The 23318-nt window shown below is 44.5% G+C and overlaps 1 protein-coding gene and 1 long non-coding RNA gene across 3 annotated transcripts in view; one reads left to right on the top strand and one right to left on the bottom strand.

Annotated features, from left to right (window-relative positions):
• Nucleotides 1-23318, top strand: part of Fam189a1 (family with sequence similarity 189, member A1) — a 400438-nt gene that overhangs the window by 100260 nt on the left and 276860 nt on the right. The window lies entirely within an intron of this gene.
• Gm32963 lies at nt 1305-9098 on the bottom strand. Its single transcript, XR_391538.3, has 2 exons — nt 3057-9098; nt 1305-1588 (listed from the first exon to the last, which is right to left on the bottom strand). It is a non-coding gene; the product is annotated as a predicted gene, 32963 (long non-coding RNA).

Here is a 23318-nt window from a genome sequence, read left to right as displayed (position 1 = left end):
GGGTTTGTTATATTCATTTGGCCTTCCCCTCCTTGTTCTCTCTCTTGATCTCTTGCCCTTCCATATTCTTCAATGAATGACGTAACCCAGGTCCTTAACCATGGGCCAATGCAATGCTCTTGGACTTTCTAGGTTCCCAAGCTATAAGGGTTAAACCTCCTTTGTTTGTAGATTACCTAGTGTCTGTCTGTCTCTCTCTGTCTCTGTCTCTCTGTCTGTCTCTGTCTCTCTCTCTGTCTCTCTCTTTCCCTCTCTTTGTCATAGGACTGATAGCTCTCAAGGTTCATCTATGTGTGACATTTCAGATTTCCTTACTTGTTTAAGGCCAAATTATGTTCTTTGTATTTTCATGCCAGTTTGTATATCCACTCAACCACTGATAGATGCTGGCTTGTTTCCACCTTTCAGCTATTGTGTAGTCTTTGGGGGAACATAGGTATATGAATATTTGAGACCATGGTTTCAATTATTTTGATTTGTGTGCTTGAGTATAAACGTCGTACTGGGTGGTAGCCATTTAAAACTTAAAACTGGCCATGTCTTGGTCTTGGCTTACATTTACCCAGGTTGATGGGACAGCATCCAAAGCTTGCTATTTGACTTTAGTTCTGTCATCTCTTTGCCTTTATTTTGGTAAGTTATACTCTATAAGTCTTACCATTATCCCATTGGAAGTGCAGAGCTTGCTGGTTTTACTAAATTATATGGTTTTGTGGTCATTTACCTAGTGTAGGGGTAATCCCTTAAGTAGCCTCCTGGAAGTTTGACGAAGAGTCCTTGTGCCTAACTCTTACCTCAGCCCCAAACCTCTTGTTTCCCAGGTTACATGTCAAAAAACAAAACAAAACAAAACACCCCCCAACAAAATAACAACAACAACAACAACAAAAAAAAAAACCAAAAAACCACACACACACACAAAAACCCAGAAATCAACCAAACAAAGAAATAACCCCTGATCTTTGGTATTTGTTAGAGCAGGATATGGCCATGTGGATTCATTGGATGGGCAGGGGCATCTGTGACCTCATCCAGTGGGCATCTCTGCAGCCTGCCTTCCAGATACCCTGTGATGATGCGGTATAATCTCCTTCTCCTTCAGGGGAGCCGAGCAGAGCCTCCTCAGTGTGTCCTTCATGTGGGCTGTCCTTCACAGTCACCCCACACACTGTGTCCATGCTTAGGCTTCCATAAAGGAGCTGGACTCCCTGGCCTGTGATTGCTCTGTTTCTCTGTCCTTGTGAATCTATTGCCTCTGTGATTTCAAGAGGGAGAAAGGCGATAAAAGGTCAAGTAATCACTTATAGCCAGAATTTCTTCATTATACTGAAAAACACTTGCTTCAATGGGGCCAGAAGCCACACATTTTAGAGCTATGTGATAATGTGAAGGATTCTTATGGTTGGAATGTCTGTTGTTCTGTGTAAGTGGCACCACCTTGCAGGCCTAGCTCACGTACACTTGGGCCAGCAGGGGTCATGCCCAAGAGGAGGCTGCATTGTCATTGAGATGGTGGGTCTCCTGGTGGCTCCAAGCACAGGACTTACTCGGCCATCAGACGTCCTCTTGAGGAAGCCGATTTTTATCTCTAAAACATCAAATAAAGAATAGATTAGTGGACCTTTGTGAGGATTAGACAGAATTAGTTTCTACAGGAAAGAACTGGGAGCAGGGATATTTGTTCACCGATGTCCACAACAGCATTATCCTCAGTATCCTGACACGCTTATGGAAACAAAATGTGCTATCTTTGTGGACTAGAATATTATTCAGCCATAAAGGGAGAGGACTTTTGATACAGGGTGACATGGAGGAATCTTGAAGATATTGGACTGAATGAGATAAGCCAATCACATACTGTAAGATATTCAGAGTATTCAGAGCCTTGAATGCAAGGGATAGGGACAGAAAGTATGGTCTGGGCTGAGGCACAGGCAAAATGGCAGGCAAAATGGGGATTTCCAGGCTCTGATGAATAGTTCTAAACCCACATTCACATAGAAGGTGGCGGTTCAACCACAAAACAAAAAGATAGAAATACGGGAATGGGGGTGGGGTGGGTGGCTGGAGAGGTAGAAGGGAGAGATAAGAGAAGTTGAGGGGAGAATGCAATCAGAAAGTATTACACACACACACACACACACACACACACACGAATTTGTTAAAGAACAAATTTAATAAATAAAAACATTTTTTGAATCAACTTACACTGTCTTATTTACCAGTAATGATCAGACATTGTTTCAAAGCACATTCTAAGCAATTACATCTGGCTGAAAAACTTTTATGACAGAAGATTTAAATAAACTTGGCCTTTAAGTAATGAAGGGAACTAAAGGATAGAAAAATTCTCTGTGACAACATGTTGATCAAAGTGACCCTACAGAGCAAGGTGACACACAGTTTCAGAGCTTCAAGACAGGCTTGTCCGACACCTGGGGAAATGGGTAAAATAGATTCCTTGCTGCCAGTCTACTGTTGATGTCTTGAGAATATCCCATCTGCAGGAAATAAATGCTTCATAGCAAGGTACACGAGAGAGGTGCAACTTGACAAGCCGTTCATTAAATGAAAGCCAGCAAGAGATCCAGAAATGCACATGAAGGCAGATAGCATCCTTCCTGTCAGCTAATAGTTGGTGGGAGATTGACTTGTATGTGACCTTCACCACCAAGCACTTATTAATTGGAAAAAGTTTAAGAATACCCTGCATATTACATTCCTTTATGGTGGTGAGCTAGAGTTGGATTTTCAGTTGGAAGTTGGAACCATAGAGGTGTCCACATTTCTTTTTAACTACTAAATTTTGGAAATGTTCCAGTGGGCTGACTCTGGCCAAACAATCACTTAGGAATGATGTCTGACATGTATATTGTCTTATAGTTTGAAATTTAACTGTTGAGTCTGAAATGGTTGTCCTTAGGTGTGTATATATTGGTGCAGAAGATAAAGATGGATCCCTTCCATCTCTTAGTAAGGGCTGACTACTTCAACATAGCTTGCAGGAAGTGGTTTCGGTAACAAAAGTAATTGATCTACCAAGTAAAGTCACTAACCCAGTTCACTTCAGCTCCTAGGGGAAAGCATCTGTCCCCAAGGCAAGATGACATTCTGTTGTTTCACCACCACCATCACCATGTCATACTAGACCTTTTGTGACACAACACACCACTACTGCCTACGGCCAGATTCTTATTCCTTCCCACCATTTCTTGCTCTGTTATGAGACTATGTTCTTAGGAGAAGGCTGGGTTGACCAGAGGGTCTGGGACTGGGACTAGAAGGCTTAGTGATGTGCTTTGGCTGGCTGTGGTGGCATTTATAGTGTTCTACTGAGTAGACTGGGACGGAATCAGCACATATCCCTTGCAGCCAGCCAGGTCACACTGGAAACTGTAGTCATTATAGCTCTGTACCTGAGATAGTGTGAGAACAGAAGGTGGATGCTCATGAATTCAGCACTTGCCAGCTCTGAACAAGCTGTGCATCCAGCTGCATCTCATCACCTTGGAGAAGACCAACATAACGACAAAAACTATCAAAAATCAAACCCAGCCAAGCTACTACTGCACCAAATAAAAGGGTGCTTTCCTGAAGAGTCAGTGATGCCCTCCTCTGAACAAGAGCATGAACAAGAAGAGGACTGCATTAAGCAGAGCAGGGATCTTTATTTTGCTTCACCATTTTTGTAAGAGTGTACTCATAACTATGATTGTTTGACACTGAGCTGGGAGAAGTTGGATGGGGAAGGAGTCCTAGGAGCTGGCATAACACTTCTGAAATGGATTAGAAGCTTCAAATCTGGTAGAAGAGTTAAAGGAATTGGATCAGGGCTTAGGTATGCGTAGGATTGGCCCTTTCCTGTGGAATCTAAGGTTCTATAATAGCTAATGTAAGGTAGTGACTGGCTCCAGCTAAGGGATGCTGTTCTGGCTGGAAAGACTGTATGCAGAAGTACCTGTGGTGGTGCTGCCTGAAAAAAGTGAGCATCTGGGTTGGTAGACTGAGTAAAAGACCTGTCTCAGTCACTATGGCAACGTCAGTGGTATGCTGAGGACTTCAACAAAAGGGTGAGTTCCTGTGATGGTTTCTACATGCTTGGGCCAGGGAGTGGCACTATTAGAAGGTGTGGCCTACTTGGAGTATGTATGTCACTGTGGGTGTGGCCTTTAATACCCTAGTCCTAGCTGTCTGGCAGTAAGTATTCTGCTAGCAGCCTTCAGATGAAGATGTAGAACTCTCAGCTCTTCCTGCACCATGCCTGCCTGCCTGGATGCTGCCATACTCCCGCCTTGATGATAATGGACTGAACCTCTGAACCTGTAAGCCAGCCCCAATTAAATGTTGTCCTTGTAAGAGTTGCCTTGGTCATGGTGTCTGCTCACAGGAGTAAAACCCTAACTTAGACAGTTCCTTTCTTTACAAAGACAAAACTTCTATTCAAAAACTGATAACCCCACAGAACTTGGTCCTGCTTCCTGCTCCTGAACCCATCTGCTCTGTGCTGACGCTTATTCTTCAGAATCTGGACACTGCCCCTCCCCCCAAAAGATCCTTCTGCAATTGGCCTGCAGTGACTGTAACTTCTTCCATGCTGTCTGTTGCTTGGGTCTTAGTCATTTGGTTCATGTTGAGCTTTAAGTGGTGCTTTTGAGGGTTTTTTTTTTTCCTATGATGCTCTTTCTCACAGAAGCTGTAGAGCGTGGTACCATGCCTTCACACGTGCCCGCCATCCCCACTTGGGGCTGCACTCGGAATGACCTTGGGGAAGTTGGCTGCCAAGTGACTTAGAGGTTTGGTTGATTGTAGGCAAGCAACTGCCATGGAGTCATCTCCATTGACTGTCCGTTTGTCCATCTAGCTAGCGATGTTACCAGCATCCTTCTTTGAAGCCCTTCATTGGAAGCCTCATTGCTCCCACAGGTAATTGTGAGCATGTCTCTAAGAAGAGGATCAGATAACATTATTCTGGAAAAAAATTAAAACAGTTGTCATGGTGACGGACCATGATTTGCTTTTGTATTGATAGAAGTGATCAGTAGAAGCGGCATCCTGAAACAAAGTCTCGGGGATTATGGAAAAAGAAAATGGAACACTACGTTAGAAGCTCACCTATTGTCATTTACCTGACTGATTTTCCAGTGGATGGGTCAACAGGGCAACCTGGAGCATACTTCTAAGAGACAGTCTTGGCCACTGAACTGTTCCCACACCCATAATCAGAACCACTGAACTGTTCCCACACCCATAATCAGAACGGTAACAGTCACAGTGACACCAGTTGCTAAATTCTGTGTAACACACCAGCCAAGAGCTTTGTGGCTTTCCCTGACACACACTCACGGGGACATTTAGCGTGGAAGATTAGTGTGGTCATGGACACATGTTTCTTTTATCTAGGCCTTTCATAAGCTGCTGAGCCTGCTGCCGAGGGCCTCCTCATAGGATTGATAGGTGGTCAGCTGGAAGGGATTGCAGGTCATGTAGTCTTATCCAGCAGGCTTGGTTCCTTCCTGAAGTAGTGGCACAGTTCTATGACAGTGAGTTCCTGTGTAGGTGGCTTCCTGGCTTCTGCCTCATCTTTGATACTGCTCCCTTGGCCACAGCAAGTCCCACAGTCAAGCCCAGTTTCAGAGGTGGAGAAGGATTACATTGTTTTCTTTTCATGGACAGAGCGATAAGCCTTCCTTCCCAACCCTCTGTAATCTACCATAGCTGCAGTCATATGCATTCATGTATAGATATTCCCTGACTTACAGTGGGGTTGTATCCCCAAACCCCTGTAAATTGAAAATGCACTTAATGTTCCAATAACCACACTGAGAAATAAGCCATCATCCATTTAAACCATTAAGGAGGCACCTCTGTATAACACATTAGTTATTTCCTACTATATAACAAATGGCCTCAGACATAGCCATCAAAAACAAATATTTGCTTTTTTTTTTCAGTTTCTGTGGGCCAAGGAAGACAAAAATCAAAAATAAAGAATGGGCTTGATTATGATACTTTCATACATTTGTATCTTTGCATGTTTTTCATACTCCCCCCTCCTCAAATCAGGAGTCCCGGCCCAACTTTCCTGAGTGTTTCTGTGTCATCTTTAGCTGCCACCAGAGAGATCAGCTTCTAAGATTACTCCATGATAACTGGTTCTCCCCAGTTGGAACTGATGTGTGAATATCAGAAGACAGAGCCATTGGAAGTGTCTCTGAGACTGCCTGCCACCTCCCATGTCTGCACATTAAATGTACTCTCATTATCCTCCATATTCAATCTCGGAAATGGAGACACTGATGGCAAGTCCTGGAGCTGCGGTTGATCCCACGCTGAAGGACAGTGACGCCGCACCGGAGGTGGAAGGCATCATACAGGGAGAGAGTGATACAATTGACCACACATCCATTAGTGTGCCGTGTGTGTCAAACACCATCACAGAATTGCCAAATCAGGACACATGCTATCTACCTGCCAATCCATCCTTATTATACTAAAAGCAGTCATAAATCAATACGGAAACATTAACATCAAATGGAGAGGGGCTGTATGGCCTCCAGTCAGCCAGCTGCTGAAGAAATACGAAAGGCAAAGAAACACAAAACACTGAACCTCACCCGTAATCATAGAAATGCAAATGAAAAGCCTCCCCTAGCAAGGTAGGGCTCTGAGAGGTCCAGAAACTGGGTAAAGCAACTTAAATATCTGCTGTCAATAAGGGTGTGCGTGTCGAGGAACAAATGTGTTTCCAGACAACTGGAGAGAGATTGACGGGTATAACCTTCTGAAAGTAAATGTTTGTGCCCTTTGCTCCAGTCACCCGCTAAGGGTTTCCATGAAATCTGAGACCACAATAAAACTTTTACAACGAAATAGTCACCTGCCTTATTTAGCTTAGTTGAATATTGCACACTACTTGAAATACCACAAACAGTAGCAGGGTGATTATAAAATGCTATTCCCCATGCCGCGGCCATGAAGACTATGTTTTCAAAGTCTATTCAGTTGCCTACGCGTCCTCACATTATTTTAAGTGCACAGAACATAATTCCTACTAGTTGTGATCAATATGTAGAGATATGAAAAGGCCAGAATGGAGGGGCTGGGGGAGTTGCTCAGAACAAACAGTGCTTACCATGGAAGTGTTAGCGTTTGAGTTCTGAACATAGGTCAAAGCCTGTAGGCGTGGCAGCTACCTGTAGGGCTAGCACGTGGGTGATGGACACAGGCCAAGCCAGCTAGCTAGACCAGTAAGAGTAGGAAAGGTGTGGGGTCAGTGATGGACTGTGCCTCCCTAAAGTGAAAAGGAATTGAGGAAGATACCAGGCATCAACTGTCTCTCACCCCATGTTCTGTCATATACATATATGTATGCTCCTACACATGAGCATACATATACACATATGTGCATACCATATACAAACACATGGCCCCAACACACAAAAGCTTGAATGGAAACAGAACAAAGTTTTAACTGTTTTTTGCTGAATAGAGGTGTTATTTTATTAGTGTGTGTGTGTGTGTGTATGTGTGTGTGTGTGTGTGTGCGCGTGTGTGCGTGCGCACGCGCATGTGAGTGTGTGTTTTCTCTGTTTCATTCCTTGAGTATATATTACCCATGTAATGTAAAGAGGTTGTTGGAAGCACCCAGCCAGCCAGAGAGTCTGACTGCTCAGCATTCAGGATTTATTGCTTTCCCTACCATGGCCAGAGACCCATAGCTCACATTTCAGTTAAAGAAATGGATGTTCTTAATCTCTCAAAAAAGACATGAGGTTCAAGTTGACCCGTGGTCCCCAGTCCTTCTGCCACTGTTAGAACATGGTTGTGAAATTGCTCTACCCAGGCTGAAACACCAGGGCTCCCCTGCAACCGTGCAGGGCAATGCTGGAGATGGCTGCGATAACAGCTATCGCAGCCCCAGGTGTTTCTGGTCCTCCCTGTGGGTGAGTTTAGAAGATCAGGGAGCAGGGGGCATGCTCCTTTCATGGTGACAGATTCTGTGGCTCTTCTCCCTCCACTTTCTCTCAGTGTTCCTGATCCCTCAATCTCATCTCCACCCCCAACATGCTGCCTGCTGGCCTGGCCAGCTCTCTCTGGCTCTGACTCCTTCCTAGTACTTCGTTGGAATATAGCTGCTTTCCCTTTGACTATTCCTGCTCTGGGGTTTGGCTTCGAGTGTTATGTGCAGACATCAGCTATGGGCCTTCCAATATGAGAACTGCAGCCGTTACTCTAAAGATAAAATTGCTCCCGATAGTTAACAGGTAATCTAAAACAAATACAATTACTAACAGAAGGAGGCTTTGTCATGTGGGCAGTTCTGCACCCGGAATAGTCCTTCCTTCCCTCCTGCCCTCCCTTTGTCCTTCCACCCATGCTGTGTCTATCCTAGGGCATAAGTAAGGTGGGCAAGGCTGTGAATGTGGTACAGTGCCCTTCCCTTTCCTGCTTAGCAGAGTGAAGCAGATAGGACTTGCAGACGGCCCATGATCTTCCCACACCTTCTCTCTATTGGGCACAATCAAGTATGTAAGCCCACTCCTTTCAAGGTATCAAGAAAGCCTTCCAAAACCAGAGGCTGTGGATTCAGGACACGGGCATAGCTACCTCTCTCTTAAAACCACAGCTGCTTAGGGCTTCCCAGTGTCCACTCCCCCACTGTCTGCCAGTGAGAGAGAGGAGTGTACAGAGCTCAGTGGCTCTGAGCTGGTCTTTTGTGCCTTTTTCTAAATGAACTGTGTTGTTTCCCTTGTTCTGGCTTGCAATTAATTTAGGGTCACCTAGAAAAGCAAGTCTGCAAGACTAGCCAGAAAACCATGTAGGCATGGGAAGTCAGCACTGTATGCTTCAGACTCATTTTTCTAGGAGAAAAGTTTTAAATCCATTCTGTGATGGATGATGCTTGTAATCGCTTTTTCAGCAGTTTCCTGAGCCAGCCTCTCAGGACCAGGTGAAGGTTGTAGACTCTTGGGGGAGCTCTTAAGGAGGCAGGCAGGGAGGGACTCTGTTCTATAGAGGTACTGATGCCTTCCGTGCTAGGCAGCCTGAGTTTTGTTTGTCCTTAAACCTCTGCCATACACAGCATCTTCAGCTGCTACCCATGTGTGCTCTCTGCATACCTCCTTGTCCTCTTCACTCTCACAGAAGCTCCCAGTGCAGTCAGTGTTGGTGGGCTTGGCTTCTGTAAGGTCTCTCTCTCTCTCTCTCTCTCTCTCTCTCTCTCTCTCTCTCTCTCTCTGTGTGTGTGTGTGTGTGTGTGTGTGTGTGTGTGTGTGTGTGTGTGTATAGCTGCTCTGGCGGTCCCCTGTTGACTAGGATTGCAGACTGTTGGGAGGGGGAGGAGAGAGAGGAGGGGTGAGAGGGAGGGGAGCACTTAACAGCTGAGGTGGTGATGTGGAGCTGCGGGGTGTGTAATGGGAGCAACCACAGCATCCACCCTGGACCAGAGGAAGGCTAACGCTCTTGCTGGGTCTTGGGAGTAGCCCCATCTGGCTTCAGTGGGAGCCTTGGGTGCATTTGGTGTAATGCTTCCAGTTTACCTTATTTATTTGGAGTAACCAGCACCGTGTAATGCAGATGGGCGCACAGAGGAATCCTCTTGTCCTCATAGGTAAAAGAATACAGGTTCCCTCAGCCTTACTGTGATTGGATGTTGTAATTGACCTTATAAATGGGACAGAGGCATTTGTATTCAGTAGAGTTACACCAAGTTTGAGCTCTTTGTGACTAGTGACATGAGTCTTTTGTGATGGTGATGGTGAGTCCCAGTGAACCCCTGTGAACACTAGAGAAGTTGTTGCACACTGTGCTATGGGGCTGAGCTAGAATGTGAGGTAAGTGAGAGGCATTAGATGCAGTTTCCTTCCACCCTGGCCCTATACTGGTGATTGAGATTCTGGCTTTGTATATGGTAGGAAAGTGCTCACCTACTGGAATACATACATACATATCTATATATCTATATCTGTAGTTATAGCTATAGCTATCCTTATAGGTATCCTACATTACCCCTAGTGTATGCAGTGTTGGAAATAGAACCCAGAGCTTCCTGAATGAAATATATATATATATATATATATATATATATATACATATATATATGCATATATATGTGTGTGTGTGTGTGTGTGTGTGTGTATGTCAGTCCCAATGACTATACTGCTAAGTGTATTTTTGATTTAGAAATATTTTCTGGTTGTTGAGATAGATTCCCATTGTAAGTTGAAGAACATATATTTTTAAAAAGTGTTCCCGTGCCATTCATCATCATTTTCAAACTGTGTGGTTGACTGAAACCTTACAGTGCTCTGGGATGTCCGCTGAGGGTAGTAGCCTTGGGCCAGCCACCATGTTGGCCTGGTGGTGAAGTGTAACCAGTGCCGTAGCACTGGGTGTTCCTTGCCTTTCTCCTCGGGTGTATTCCTCTGTACCACATGGCTTTGGGGGTGTGTTGATGCTTTAACTAATCTTGCTGAGACTTGTCTCCTACAATGAAAGAATGAAGGGCCATTGTTCACATTTGGTCCCTTCTGATTATTTGTTTCTGTGCTCACCTGTCAGGCTCCTTCTTTTGGACATTTGCCATTCAGATAGTGACAAGGTTTCTGTCATTTGAGGAGTGCCCCTCTCCCTTTCCTGAGCTGACCCCCCCAGAGTGCCATGGATGTTGTCCTATTTTGTGCCGACTTTGCATACTACCTTCTCTCATCTACTCTGCTTTTCCTTATCTCTTTATCTTGACTGCAGACTTCTGTAAATGTTGTCCTCTCTAATTAGAGCTGTCTTAGCATTCCCCTCTTCTCTCTGATCCTTCTGTTCTCATTATTCTGTTCCCTTAAATAAAGGGCATTTTAGCTTACCATTGCTATGATGAAATACTTGAAACAATTAATTCATAAAGAGAAAAGACTTGTTTAGGTTCCGTGCTGCGGCTCATAACGATGGGGGCTCATTGCAGGGGCCTCAGACTAGGTAGCACCTGATAGCTGGTGTGCATCATGGGACCAACCATTACCTCATCAGTCAGGAAGGAGTGAAAGAAGACACACCAGGGACTGCTCATTCCCCCTGAGAGCTTGTCCACAGTGATCTGAGGACCTCTCAAAAGGCCGGTCTTCATTAAGGCCCTGCTAACTCCAAATAGCACCACTCTGGGAGCCTGCCTTCAACATATGAGCCTTTGGGGACACATTGTACATCCACACAATAACAAAGGGATGAGCTAAGTCTACTGATTATGCCTTCCTCGCGTAGCTCGATCTGCAGCGACTGCAAGACTTTGTCTTTCTCTTTTGGGTAATTTCATGCTTTGAAAGTGCTATGTTGAAGAAGTTTCTTGACCCCAGGCTGGGGGAACCTTGGGTCTTGAGGGTCACACTCATAGCTGAGTCTTCCTGGATTTTCTGCAGGATCCAGGTTTTATTTGTTTCTTTTACACTTTCAAAGTTGTTTTCAGATTAGTTTTTCTCAAAGCCATTTCAAAGAACTTAAGACTCCAAGAAAACAGGACGAAAAGAGCCGGTCGTGATTAAATTGCTTCACCTGGTTGAACAGTCTAATTCTCGTCTCTGCTGATGTAATGGGATATTTATCATCCGGAGGAGGGCTCGGAGCTTGCGTATGAACTATTTTATTATTCATTTGAAAAAATGAGCCTCTGCATTATTCATTCATCTGATTCTCTCTTGGAACAAAGCCTGTGGCCTGTGGCCTGTGGCCTGTGGCTGATTTCTCTGACTAACAGGAAGTATCACACTTAACATTCAATAGGTCAGTGGCAGCATCCCGTGCCAGGACCCCACAGGAACAGTCTGTGTGCAGTTAGCATTTGGTACAGAGTGATCTGACCTGGCCTCACTCCACACAGCAGGGCCTAGAGCTGCCCTGCACTGTCCAGCATGCTTAGCCTCGAGTCCCAGAGGGCGGTGAACTCCACACTGTGAAGACCCAGAGACCAGAACTGAGGGAACTAAGTAAGGGCTTGGTAGATAATGCCAGGATCCTTGGGTTCTTTGTTTTAAATCCACAAGGCCCCCCTGTCCATAAGTGGTTGGAGCCTTAGGACTCCCCCTCCTCTTTCTGTTTACACACAGGGCTTGTGTCTAGAGGCTCCTGTTTAAGAAGCACAGCTGATGCCTTTAATTAGCAAGGTGAGCCATCCTATTAGGGTTACTAAATTAAGCACTTGCTCCTCCGTAACTGCAGGTGTTGGGTCCAGAACCCCTTGAGGATACCCAAATCTGTGGCTGTTCAAGTCCCATTCTCTCAGAAGTATTCACCTCTTATTATGTCTTTTTCCTCCTCTCTAGTTGCACGGGATGCCTGTAGCAGTGTGCATGCTCTGTAAATCGCTGTCATGCTGTGTTGTTTAGGAAACGGTACCAAGAAAAAAAGTCTTTCCGTGTGTAGTATGGATGGCATTTTTCTTTATAATTCTGATTCTGCTACTAGTTGAATGCTCAGATGAGGAACCTGTGGATATAGAGAGCCAGCTCCAATTGAAAGTTGCAAAAAGTGGCATTAAAAAAAATTAACTAAAAAGATGCGAGGTTCTGAATAACATTTAATTTTGGAGGGGAGGGTGTGAGGATGAGTTTGAGACAAGGTCTCACAGAGTAGTCTGGTACCTGCTATGTAGCCCCCACCCCCACCCCACTTGCCACCAACTCAGGGCAGTCTTCTTGTCTCAGCCTCTTGAGTGCTAGGACTATAATAAAAGCAGCAGCTAAGAGCTTACACCCTACCCCACTTGATACTGGATGCTTTTGATGTTAAGCCTGAGCTCAGACAGACACACAGCGAAGGAGTGTCATGCTGACTAAGGTAGGAATGAGTGCTGTGTAAGGCCTTCCTGGTTTCTTTCAGTGAGCACTCACATCACTCTCGAATAGGCAGACTTGGTCCAATCTCATCTAATGTTGGAATGATATATCTCTTCCATGAGAAGCTCAAGGTAGCTGTGTTAGTTACTGCTCTATTGCTTTGAAGAGGCACAATGACCAAGGCAGATGATAAAAGAAAACCTTTAATTTGCAGCTCGCTTACAATTTCAGAGGGTGAGTCCATGATCATCATGGTGGGGAACATGGCAGCAGGCAGGCAGGCATGGTGCTGAAGCAGCAGCTAAGAGCTTACATCCTGATCCACAGGCAGGATGCAGAGAGAATGAAACTGTGCCTGGCACTGATGTGGTTGTAACCCTAAAGCCTACCACCAGTGACACATCCTCTCTAGGAAGGCCACACCCACCCCAAGAAAGCCACACCTCCTAAACCTTCCTAAACAGTCCAGCAACCAGAGACCAAACATTCAAATACAAGAGCCTACAGGGGCCATTCTCCTTCTAAGCACCACAGTAGCCTTCTTGATTCACCATGTAAACATTTGTTGGATCATAACACCTTTTATATTGAATTTAAAATTTTAATTGTAATTATGGGATTTCTGTCTCAAACTGTAAGTGGAGTTTGCTTGTTGCATATATGTATGGCTAACAGAATATGGTCTCTTCAACAAGTTCATGTTTTAACCTTTGAAACCTGCTGTGTTATTTATGGGAAGGAGGAATTAAGGTCTTAGATGGATAAGGAGGTATACCTATTGAGTGTACCCAATGTACCCAGTACAGGAATGACCTTGTACTACTTGGCTGGGTGGAAGACAGAGGCAGTAGCTGGATTGAGAAGGTAGAGGACTTGCCAGAGAGGCATGTGATACTGGTGGTTTGGCGTGGAGGGCCGTGGGTTTATGTGGAATGTGCATGCCACCAAGAAACTAGGGGGTGATGCATGTGGCTTCATTTGTGAGGCTCCATGGTGAGACTCATGTCAGACACTGTAACCTTAGATTGCTTTCAGCTGCTTAAATATGGGGCCATTTGCCATGATAGCTATGGAAAACAAATGTCTGACTGAAACAGTATTTACTTCTATAAGAAAAATGCCAATCCAGCCCAGACCCTCTCCACAGTGCCATGTGCCCAGGCTCCCCATTTCTCCTTGCTGCATTTAACATGCTGGCTTTGCCTCAAGCATATTCCTGCAGGGCCACTGTCTCTTCAAGAAGCACGTCTGTCTTCTAAGTAGCAGGAATTGGAAGTAGAAACAAGTAGCAACCTTCACAGACACACCCCCTCCTACCTACCTCCAACCCCACCCCCCCACCCCCACCCCAGCCAAGCAGGCTTACACATATCCCTTTGGCGGAATTGGTTCACATGGCAATCAATGGTACAGGTAGTCTGAAAAAAAAAAGAGCTAATTGGTGTCTTGGTATATGTGGGATACTGTAACAAAAAGCCCTTGACTGGGTAGTTGAAACAGTTAAAAAAAAATCATTGCTTACAGATTTATATGTGAGAACGTCCAAGGTCAAGGTCCCTGCAGAAACACTCTAATGATGATCTTCCCTTCTCAGAGGCTATCTTAGTTAAGGTTTCCGTTGTTGTGCAGAGACACCATGACCAAGGCAACTCTTGCAAAGAACATTTAAATTGGGGCTGTCTTACAGGCTCAGAGGTTCAGTCCATTGTCATCAAGGCAGGAGCATGGCAACATCCAGGCAGGCATGGTGCAGGTGGAGCTGAGAGTTCTACATCTTGTTCTGGAGGCACCAGGAGAAGACTGGCTCCCATTTGGTTAGGAGGAGGGTCTCATTGTCCACCCCCACAGTGACACTCTTCCTCCAACAAGGCCACACCTACTCCAACTAAAGCACATCTTCTAATAGTGCCACTCCCTGGGTCAAGCATATTCAAACCACCACAAAGGCAGCACCTTTTTGGGATGGAAGAAGCTCTAACAGATGCTTTATAAGGAAACAGCTCAGAGTGATTTGGTACTCTTACTTTCAATATTGAATAATGTGTTACCTCTGGTCACCAAACCATGTTTGGACTGACTCGTCACATATGAGCGTCTCTGGCACACACTGACACGATGCCTTACGATTCAGCCTGGCTCCACCTGTCTGCCTGGCAAGCATCACCAGCTCCCACAGACTGAAGGCACAGCCCATTCGCAATTCTCATGTGTAACCTGCGCTTCTGACCGGCCAGCTATAGATTAGGGTCAGCACCTCTCAGTCTCAGACTTGATTAATTTGTCAGGATAGCTTCAGACCTCAGGGAAACACTCTACTTACTTCTATCCATTTACTATGAAGGCCATGGAAGCGTGGATGACAAGCAAAGGGCAAGAGCTGCTCTCAGGACAAGGCATGTGGGAAGGGTGTGGGGCTGCTGTGCCCTTTGAGAGTGTGTCATCCTGCAGGAACCTCTATTTTTTCAGTCTTTGGAAACTCTACATCCAGTTCTTTTTGGAATTATTGGTTAAAACATTGGCTCTTCTCTTTTGAGGCCAGAAGTGACCCCAAAGCTCTACCCCTCTAATCACATGGTTGGCTTCCTAACAACCATCCCCCATGTTTAGACACCCAGACGTCCTGGACTACGCAGGTCATTCACTCAGTAGCCTACTGAAACTCCTATAGTCTATGCATTAATCCTGTCCTTCATTTAAATAGTAGGAGGTGGAGCATCTAATCATCCCCTGGAAGCTGTATCTTTTGATGTTTAGACACAGGAATTCATAAAAGTGACTAGGCACACAAACATCTTGGTACTCATCTTGGTGTCTTTTCTAATCTTTTCCCTCAGTGTACTTTATTCACGTTTAAATCTCATTATCATCTACCATTTCTTCCTCTTCTGAAGTCCTGGTCTCTGTTCCAGAGGTCAGTGGTTGATTGGCAATCTCTCAGCCATCCTCACCTGTTGGTTTTCTTGGTAGAACACAGATTGATCCAGCCCCAACTCTGCCAGAGACACTGGCCATGGCTGCAATGCCCATGCTATGTCCTGGCTGGGTCTCCTCTCATGGGCTAACTTGCAATTGGTTTGTCCTGTTTCTTGGCTCTTCCCCAACTTACTAATACCCCTGTAGGCTCTTTCTCCCTGGACATCTGATGTTCATTTAGCAGCACCCAAGTCTTTTGAAGTCAGTACAGAAAGTCTTGAGTCTTGAAGGAACTGGTGAGACCACATACTTTCTCAGCTTCCTGGGTGTTTGGAGGATCCTTCAAGAGCCATTGGTTGTGGATTTAAAGTGTGTGGGTGACAGGATGGTATATAGCCATGTCTGGAGGGTGACTATATAAGTGGTGGCAAATAGGAAGGTCAAAGTTCAGAGTCCTCTGTTGCACTGCAAATACCTTTTGCTCAGGTAGACCTGAAATCCCAGACACTGCCAGGTCTGGGTTACAGCTTACCTAGTTCTCAGCTTGTAGGACCAGGGGGCTTCTTAGACACCTTGTCTTCATAGTACAGAACTGAGATGAGGGGAATTTGTTTACAGACCCTAGTTTTGTCCACTGAAGATCAAGGCTGCTGCCCTGACTGTACTCTGCTGGGATCAGCTGCCCTTGGACATCCTAGGGGTTGTCTGTTCAGTGCTTTTGTCTTTAAAGACTGTGCAGTACCACCAGCCAGTAAGAGCATTATTTTTCTGTCTTAATTGCTTTCTCATTATTCCATTGGTCGTGGACACACCAAGAGCTGGGACTCTGGAAGCTGGATGATTTTTACGGTGCTATGCCTTCTGCTGACCCATGAAGGTTTCAGCGTGGTGGGATTTACGTGGCGACGGGGGTGGGGGTGGGGGTGGGAATGCTGTTCTGAAAGTTGGGTGAGCATGACCCCTGAAGGGGAGTCCTGTGGTAGAGGGAGTCATCAATGGTAGAAGTTGAAGGTTTAGATGATTTGAGACTCACTCAACCGAGGAGAAAGGTGCCATCATAGCTGGGACGAACCTGTTGAAAAGCATGATTGTTGTAACTGCATAAGTACAATGTTAACTCAAGGTTACTGCAGAGAATTTTATGATGAATGGACGGCATTCTAGTATATGCAGAATAAAAATTGTTTTCATCACACATAGGAGTATGTGAAATGACATGCATATTCTCTGGGACCAGTTAATCAAATGAAAAAAGCAAACTAGGTCACTACTGTAGCAATCATTTAATTCAGCAGCGAGGCAGCCAAGGCAGTGGTTCAAAATCACCCATAAAGAAAAGTAATTTTTAGGATTCTATTTATAGAAAATTTGAAAATAGGCAAAACTAATTTCTACTGATAGAGATCCAAGGAGTGGTTGCCATGGAGTTGGGGTCGATTGAAAAGTCATCTTCAGATGCTGGCTTTGATGATAGTAAGTTTTACCACAGTAGCCATTGGTAACATGGAAGAAGGCCAAGCTATGGAATTGTGCTACCCTTTCAGGTCCTAGACAAACAGAAAGACATGAGAAAATTGTGTTTGAGGTCTGTTATAATCCCAGAAACTTAAGATTCTTTTTGAGATCTACAACTTTAAGCATATGTCGTGGTTTGAATATGCTTAGCCTAGGGATTGGCACTATTTGGAAGTATGTCCTTGTTGGAGTAGATGTGTCATTGTTGGAATAGGTGTGTAACTGTGGGTGTGGGCTTTAAAACCCTCATCCTAGCTGCCTGGAAGTCAGCCTTCTCCTAGCAGCCCTCAGCTGAAGATGTAGAGCCCCCAGCTCCTCCTGCTGCACCATGCCCATATGCCAGCCCCAACTAAATGTTGTCCTTATAAGAGTTGCCTTGGTCATGATGTCTGTTCACAGCAATAAAACCCTAACTAAGACAGCATAGTAATGACAGAAGGTAGATATTTGAAAAAATAAGTTTCTGAGGTAGGGTTGGATAGAGTATTTGTGTTCTCTGTCTCTGTCTGTCTCTGTCTCTCTCTCAAGTATGTGTATGTGGATGTGTGTGCATGTGTGTGTTTGAACTTCCTCAGATCAACCAGGTAAGAATTACAGTAACAAGCACAAGTAATTACCTTATTGTGTGTCACTTGGTTGGCCCTGTTTCTTTGTGCCTTTGATGAACCAGAAATCAAGTGTTGTCATGAATGTTGAGAAAATTGCTCATCCCATGATGCCCAGGAAGTAAAGAGAGGAAGAGGAAGATCAGGGTTCCAATAGTCATATATTGTTTCTATTTCTCAATTCTTTTAGTCTTTGCATTTCCTATTGATTAAATTCTTCCTTTGACAGTTCCATCACATGTTTCATGCATCTTGTTTACTCTTACTCCCACCCTCTTGTCCCTTCCTATCCTTGCTGTCTGTGGTGGTTTGAATAAGCTTGACCCACGGGAAGTGACACTGTTAGGAGCTTGTGGCCTTGTTGGAGAAGGTGTGGCCTTGTTGGAGGAAGTGTGTCACTGTGTGGGCAGGCTTTGAGGTCTCTTAGTGCTCAAGCTCCACCAGTGTGGAAGAAACCCTCCTCTTGGCTACCTGTGAAAGGTACATTCATTCTGCCTTCAGATCAAGATGTAGAACTCCCAGCTCTTTCCCCAGCACCACATCTGCCTGCAGGCTGTCATGATTTCTGCCATGATGATAATGATCTAAACCTCTGAAACTATAAGCCAGCCACAGTTAAATGTTTTCTTTTAAAAGTTGCCTTGGTCATGTTGTCCCTTCGTGGCAATGAAACCCTAACTAAGACACCATCCCTCTCTCCTTCCCACATCTAGGCCTTTTTATTTTGTTTTGTGACTCACTGGCTTTAACTAAGACTGTCTGTGTGGCCTCATGTTTGCATCTATACACTAGTATCTAGTGGAATCACCAGTGTATATACAAGTGAAGGAAATGACTATTCCTCTCTCAAAATAGTTCAGCATGGAGGGGTGGAGACCCATGAGCCCCTCCTTGTTCTACGATTGGCTATCCAAGTACAGGCAAGCACAGCTGCTGTGAGATCATGTGTGCAATGGCTGTGCCATACCCTGAACATAGCATTTCACAGCCTTCTCCCTGTCTTTTAGCTCTTGTCTCAGTATCTTGATTAGGGCTAAGCACTTAACTGTTAGTTATTCTAGGTATCTCAAGGGCCATGAGAGTCTGTGTTCATTGCTGTTTGCTGCAAAGAGAAGCTTCTCTGATTAAGGATGAGCACAGTGTTTGTCTGTGGATATAATCATAAATATTTAGAATGCAACTTGTACCATATAAAATTAGCTGCACAAAAGCAGGGAGTTTACTTGTGTGAACCTAGGGCCTGGGATACCTCCAGCCTTGGCATTTTGACTGAGCTTACAATAAGAGGTATGTATTCCCTCCTTGTAGAATTGGTCTCAAAGCAATTCAGAGTATTTGGTTGTCCCCATACATCTATACCATTATTGCACCAGTGGGTACATCTTGCCTGGCATATTAGTATGATAGTTGGTAGAATTCACAGTTGGATAACATCATTGATGCCTTCTCTATTCCAGCAACCTAGAGAATGACTTCTGGTATTGTGAAAGCTAGCTAACAGCAAGGAAGATTCCAGTTCAGTTCCAGGTTGCTTCCTATATATCTTGCAATCCAAGGGCATGGTGTGTTCAGCAGTAGGCTCATATTGTCTAGTTATAGTGGACATCAAAAAGAAATGGCAGGAGCCTGTATTGTTTAGAAGATCTCTGGGTCTTCTCTAACAAGCAGTTCCTATAGAGATACCACAAACACAAGTCTAGGTTTTATGTTGGAAAATAGTGGTTTGTAAGAGAAGTGTTGTTCTGTTCTTGGTTCTTACCAACAGTTAGCCTTAAGTTTATGAACCTTAGATTTTGTTTTTTTCATAACTGATATTGGGTAATATAGCTACCACTGCCCAGCTATATTTCAGAGTTTTTTGATCTGGTATCTTATGCATGGACATGTGGGGCATTTTATACGTTGTTGCTGTTGTAAACAGCCCACTGAAAGCATTCTCCTGTTAGTCTCTAGGTACAGGTGCCCATTGGTTTTCTGTGTTCTGTGCTCAAGAGTCAACATCTGGGATAGGATTGCAGATGTGTAGTGCCAGGAGATGCTGCTGCAGTCTTCCTGGGAGCATGCCCTTCAGTTTATCCCATTCCCTCCTTCAATTCTTACACCTTTCTCTCATGGCGTCATAGCCTCTAGTCCCAGGTATCATCAAGCTTTTAATGTTTCCTTACAATGAGATGAAGATAAAAGGATTTGGGGTTTATATTCTCTGGTCATGAATGATGGTCCCCATCTGTTCATGCATCTGTTGGTCACAGGCATCGGTGGGCATGGATAGTCTCAATTAGTCCTTTGCTGTGTTCTCTTGAATTCTACTGCTTGTAATTGTTCTTTCTTTTCATGGTTACTTTATCACTTTAAGAGTCTATTAGAGCCCTCTTTTGATGCACACTTCTCTGACAGGATCTTCTGAGCTCTTTATGTCAGTAGAGCCCTCTTCTATGACTCCTGTCCTTTGCCTTCCTGATGCTGCCTCTCATGTGACTTTAATGATAGTCCATAATTTCATGTTCATTTATAGGCGTATTCTGGCATTTTAAAACCAACAAACTCCATTACTAGAATATTGATGGTGAAACTCCCATTCACTTTTGACCCAGCTAATGTGATTGAACTCAGAGGTTGAAATGTCTGTGAACTGCTCTGAGATTTGTTTAGATGTTAACCCATTACCTGGATCCCCCATGGGCTAACATCTCATATAACCAAGGTATGACCACCAAAACAAACAACCTGGACTAGGCTACAGTTGGATTTCCCGAGTGGTTTTTAGTGTACTGTTTCTTTATCATCATGACTAGTCTCCCTACTCTTTGATAGTTTCCTAGTCTTTGCTTGATTTTTATACCCTTGGCACTTTAAGGAATACTGGCTATATATTTTGTAGAAAACCCCCTGACTTGGGGTTTGTACTTCTAAATGCTTATTTGTGATTGGACTGGGCTTGTGGACTTTGGAGAAGAGCCTCACAGAGGTAAGGCATTCTTCTGCCTGTCATATGGTGATCCTGCCGGTGATGCTTTCCTCCCTCATCTGGGCAAGGTGGTACCTACTGCTCATCCTCTCTTTGTGCTTACTATTCTTATCCTTCCTGTATTCATTACAAGCCCACTGAGCTAGTGGGAAGAGGAGTAAGGGCTGCTTCCCAGAGGAAGGAGCATCACACAGTTAAGGGACACATGGTAGCACGCAGTGGTTAGTAATGACCCAGGTGAGGCACTTTGGTGAAATGCAAACGCTTCTCCTGACCATTCAAGAATTAATGTTTGCGCCATTGATTGTGGGCCTTGGCTCAGCAGCTACCACAGTGGTGGTGTTCTGACAGGAGCATAGTTCTTTCCTTTCTTCCTCCCTCACTTCCTCCCTCCCTCCCTCCCTCCCTCCCTCCCTCCCTCCCTCCCTCCCTCCCTCCCTTCCTTCCTTCCTTCCTTCCTTCCTTCCTTCCTTCCTTCCTTCCTTCCTCTCTCCCTTCCTCTCTCCCTTGCTCTCTCTCTTGCTCTCTCCCTCTCTCCTTCCCTCCCTCTCTCCTTCCCTCCCTCTCTCCTTCCCTCTCTCTCTCTCTCCCTCCCTCCACTCTCCTCCCTCCTGCCTTCCCACCTTCCTGCCTGCTTTTCCCTACTCCTCCCTCTCTCATTTTCTTCTTTCTTTACTCTTCTGTGTGTGAGAGTCAGGGCCTTGCTGTATAGGCCAGGCTGATTTGGAGCTCAGCTCCCTTACCTTCTTGGGTGCTGGAAGTCTAGGCCTGACCTTTATTCCTTCTTTATACATTTTATCATTTTGAATTCTTCCTAAAGGATGGTTTGTCCCACCTCCCCTATTTACTTGTCTGTAATTTGTATATCATGTGGCTCACAGATGATAATTTTATTTTTTAGATCATAATTAAATACTGTGGTTATTTGTTTTGATGTTCATATTGCTTGACTCCTGGCCACTTGGCTCTTGCTTCCCTCCAACATATGTTCTCTTTTATTTCTTACACACCTATTTTTCCTTAACATTTTCCCATTTTCTGCCACAGTAGGAAAGTCTTTGGCCTCATCTCTGTTTCCTATGCCCTAGCCCTATCATGAGCTATTTATCTATTTCTTTTATCAGAAAATCTTGTTGGAAAGTACTGGAATATAATTGCTTCTAGGCTCTCTTAGGGGACCGAAGAAGGAAATACACATGTAATTAGGTCTAATTATTGGAAGCTGTTATGTTCTGTAAAATCTCAAAGATTCTTAAGTAGTGAATGCTGTATTGTTCCTGAGGGAAATCCAGGGCCAGATGCCCTCCTCTGGTCATATTTCTGTCAATGGATCAATAGTAAACCTTGTTTTATATTATGTCCTTCTATTTACAGAGTGAGTGTGTGTGTGTGTGTGTGTGTGTGTGTGTGTGTGTTGTAGATTCATTAACATTGGCCTTATAGCCCATAGCACTAACATTCATGCCTGAACTTACTTATATAATCTTTTTTCTGTGCGTAGGAACACCATAACAGCCCTTCGATACTCTGCTCTGAGGTTGCCTAAGTAGAAGAGTCACCTATAAAGAAAACTCAACATTAACAACAACAAAAAATGTAATAACATCAACTAGGCTTTGAAATAGACATGTGAGAGTTATTGGGGGAAGACAGGAGCTCCTTCCTCTTAGCTCATGTGGGAACACACATGTTGGTGACACGGGATATTTGTTTCAGCATGCCTGTACCTGCAGAGCTGCAAAGGGCCCTAACTATTGAACTTTGGGTTGCAAACAAATGTTAATAAATAGGTGAACTGGCAAGTGTGCAACTGGTGAATAATAAGGCTCTGTTGTATACACACAAGCCCAAAGACACACACACTTCTATGCCTGCTTCTATATCTCTCTATTCTCAAGCTGGACATGCACTCTTACTGACATTTCCAGCTTTAGGCCAGCACTAGGGGACTTCGTTCCCCACTTTGCTTATTGATGTGAACAGAAGTTCCAGGAGACAAAGCCATACCTACTCCTATGATTGTGGGAAGCTAGATGCCACGGGTCTGGGGCCAAGTTACTGGAGCCACCTGTAGCCCTTCAGTAGCTATTCATTTCCCACCTCTGTGTGTGACCCAGTATCTATCCCGTGACTATTAGGTAAGTCCCTTTGGAACATGCTGCAGACTTCTAATGTACACTAGTCCAAAGGCTGAGTATGTTGTCTTGTAGCATCCCCAGCCTACAGCAGAGAACCCCACATCACCTTGTTATTCCCTTGTGTCTTTACAATATCTTAACTTGTAAAATTCTTTGTGAAGCTATTACCCTGTTGGAATATGGCATTTGGGGTAACCTGGACTTTTGTTTCTGGGCCATGGTCATTCATAACTGGCTTAAGAATATGCTATTTCTTGAGAGTTTTGCTTTTACCTTGATGTTTATTTTTGAAAAAAAATTAATTACTCTCATTTATTGACTGTTGGTTTGTGTCTTTGGGTGCTTGATGCATATAAGG

Source organism: Mus musculus, chromosome 7 (genome assembly GCF_000001635.26).
Source record: "Mus musculus strain C57BL/6J chromosome 7, GRCm38.p6 C57BL/6J".
Lineage (NCBI taxonomy): Eukaryota > Metazoa > Chordata > Mammalia > Rodentia > Muridae > Mus > Mus musculus.
Note: the sequence above shows the minus strand (reverse complement) of the source record. Positions and strands in the feature narration are given on the sequence as shown.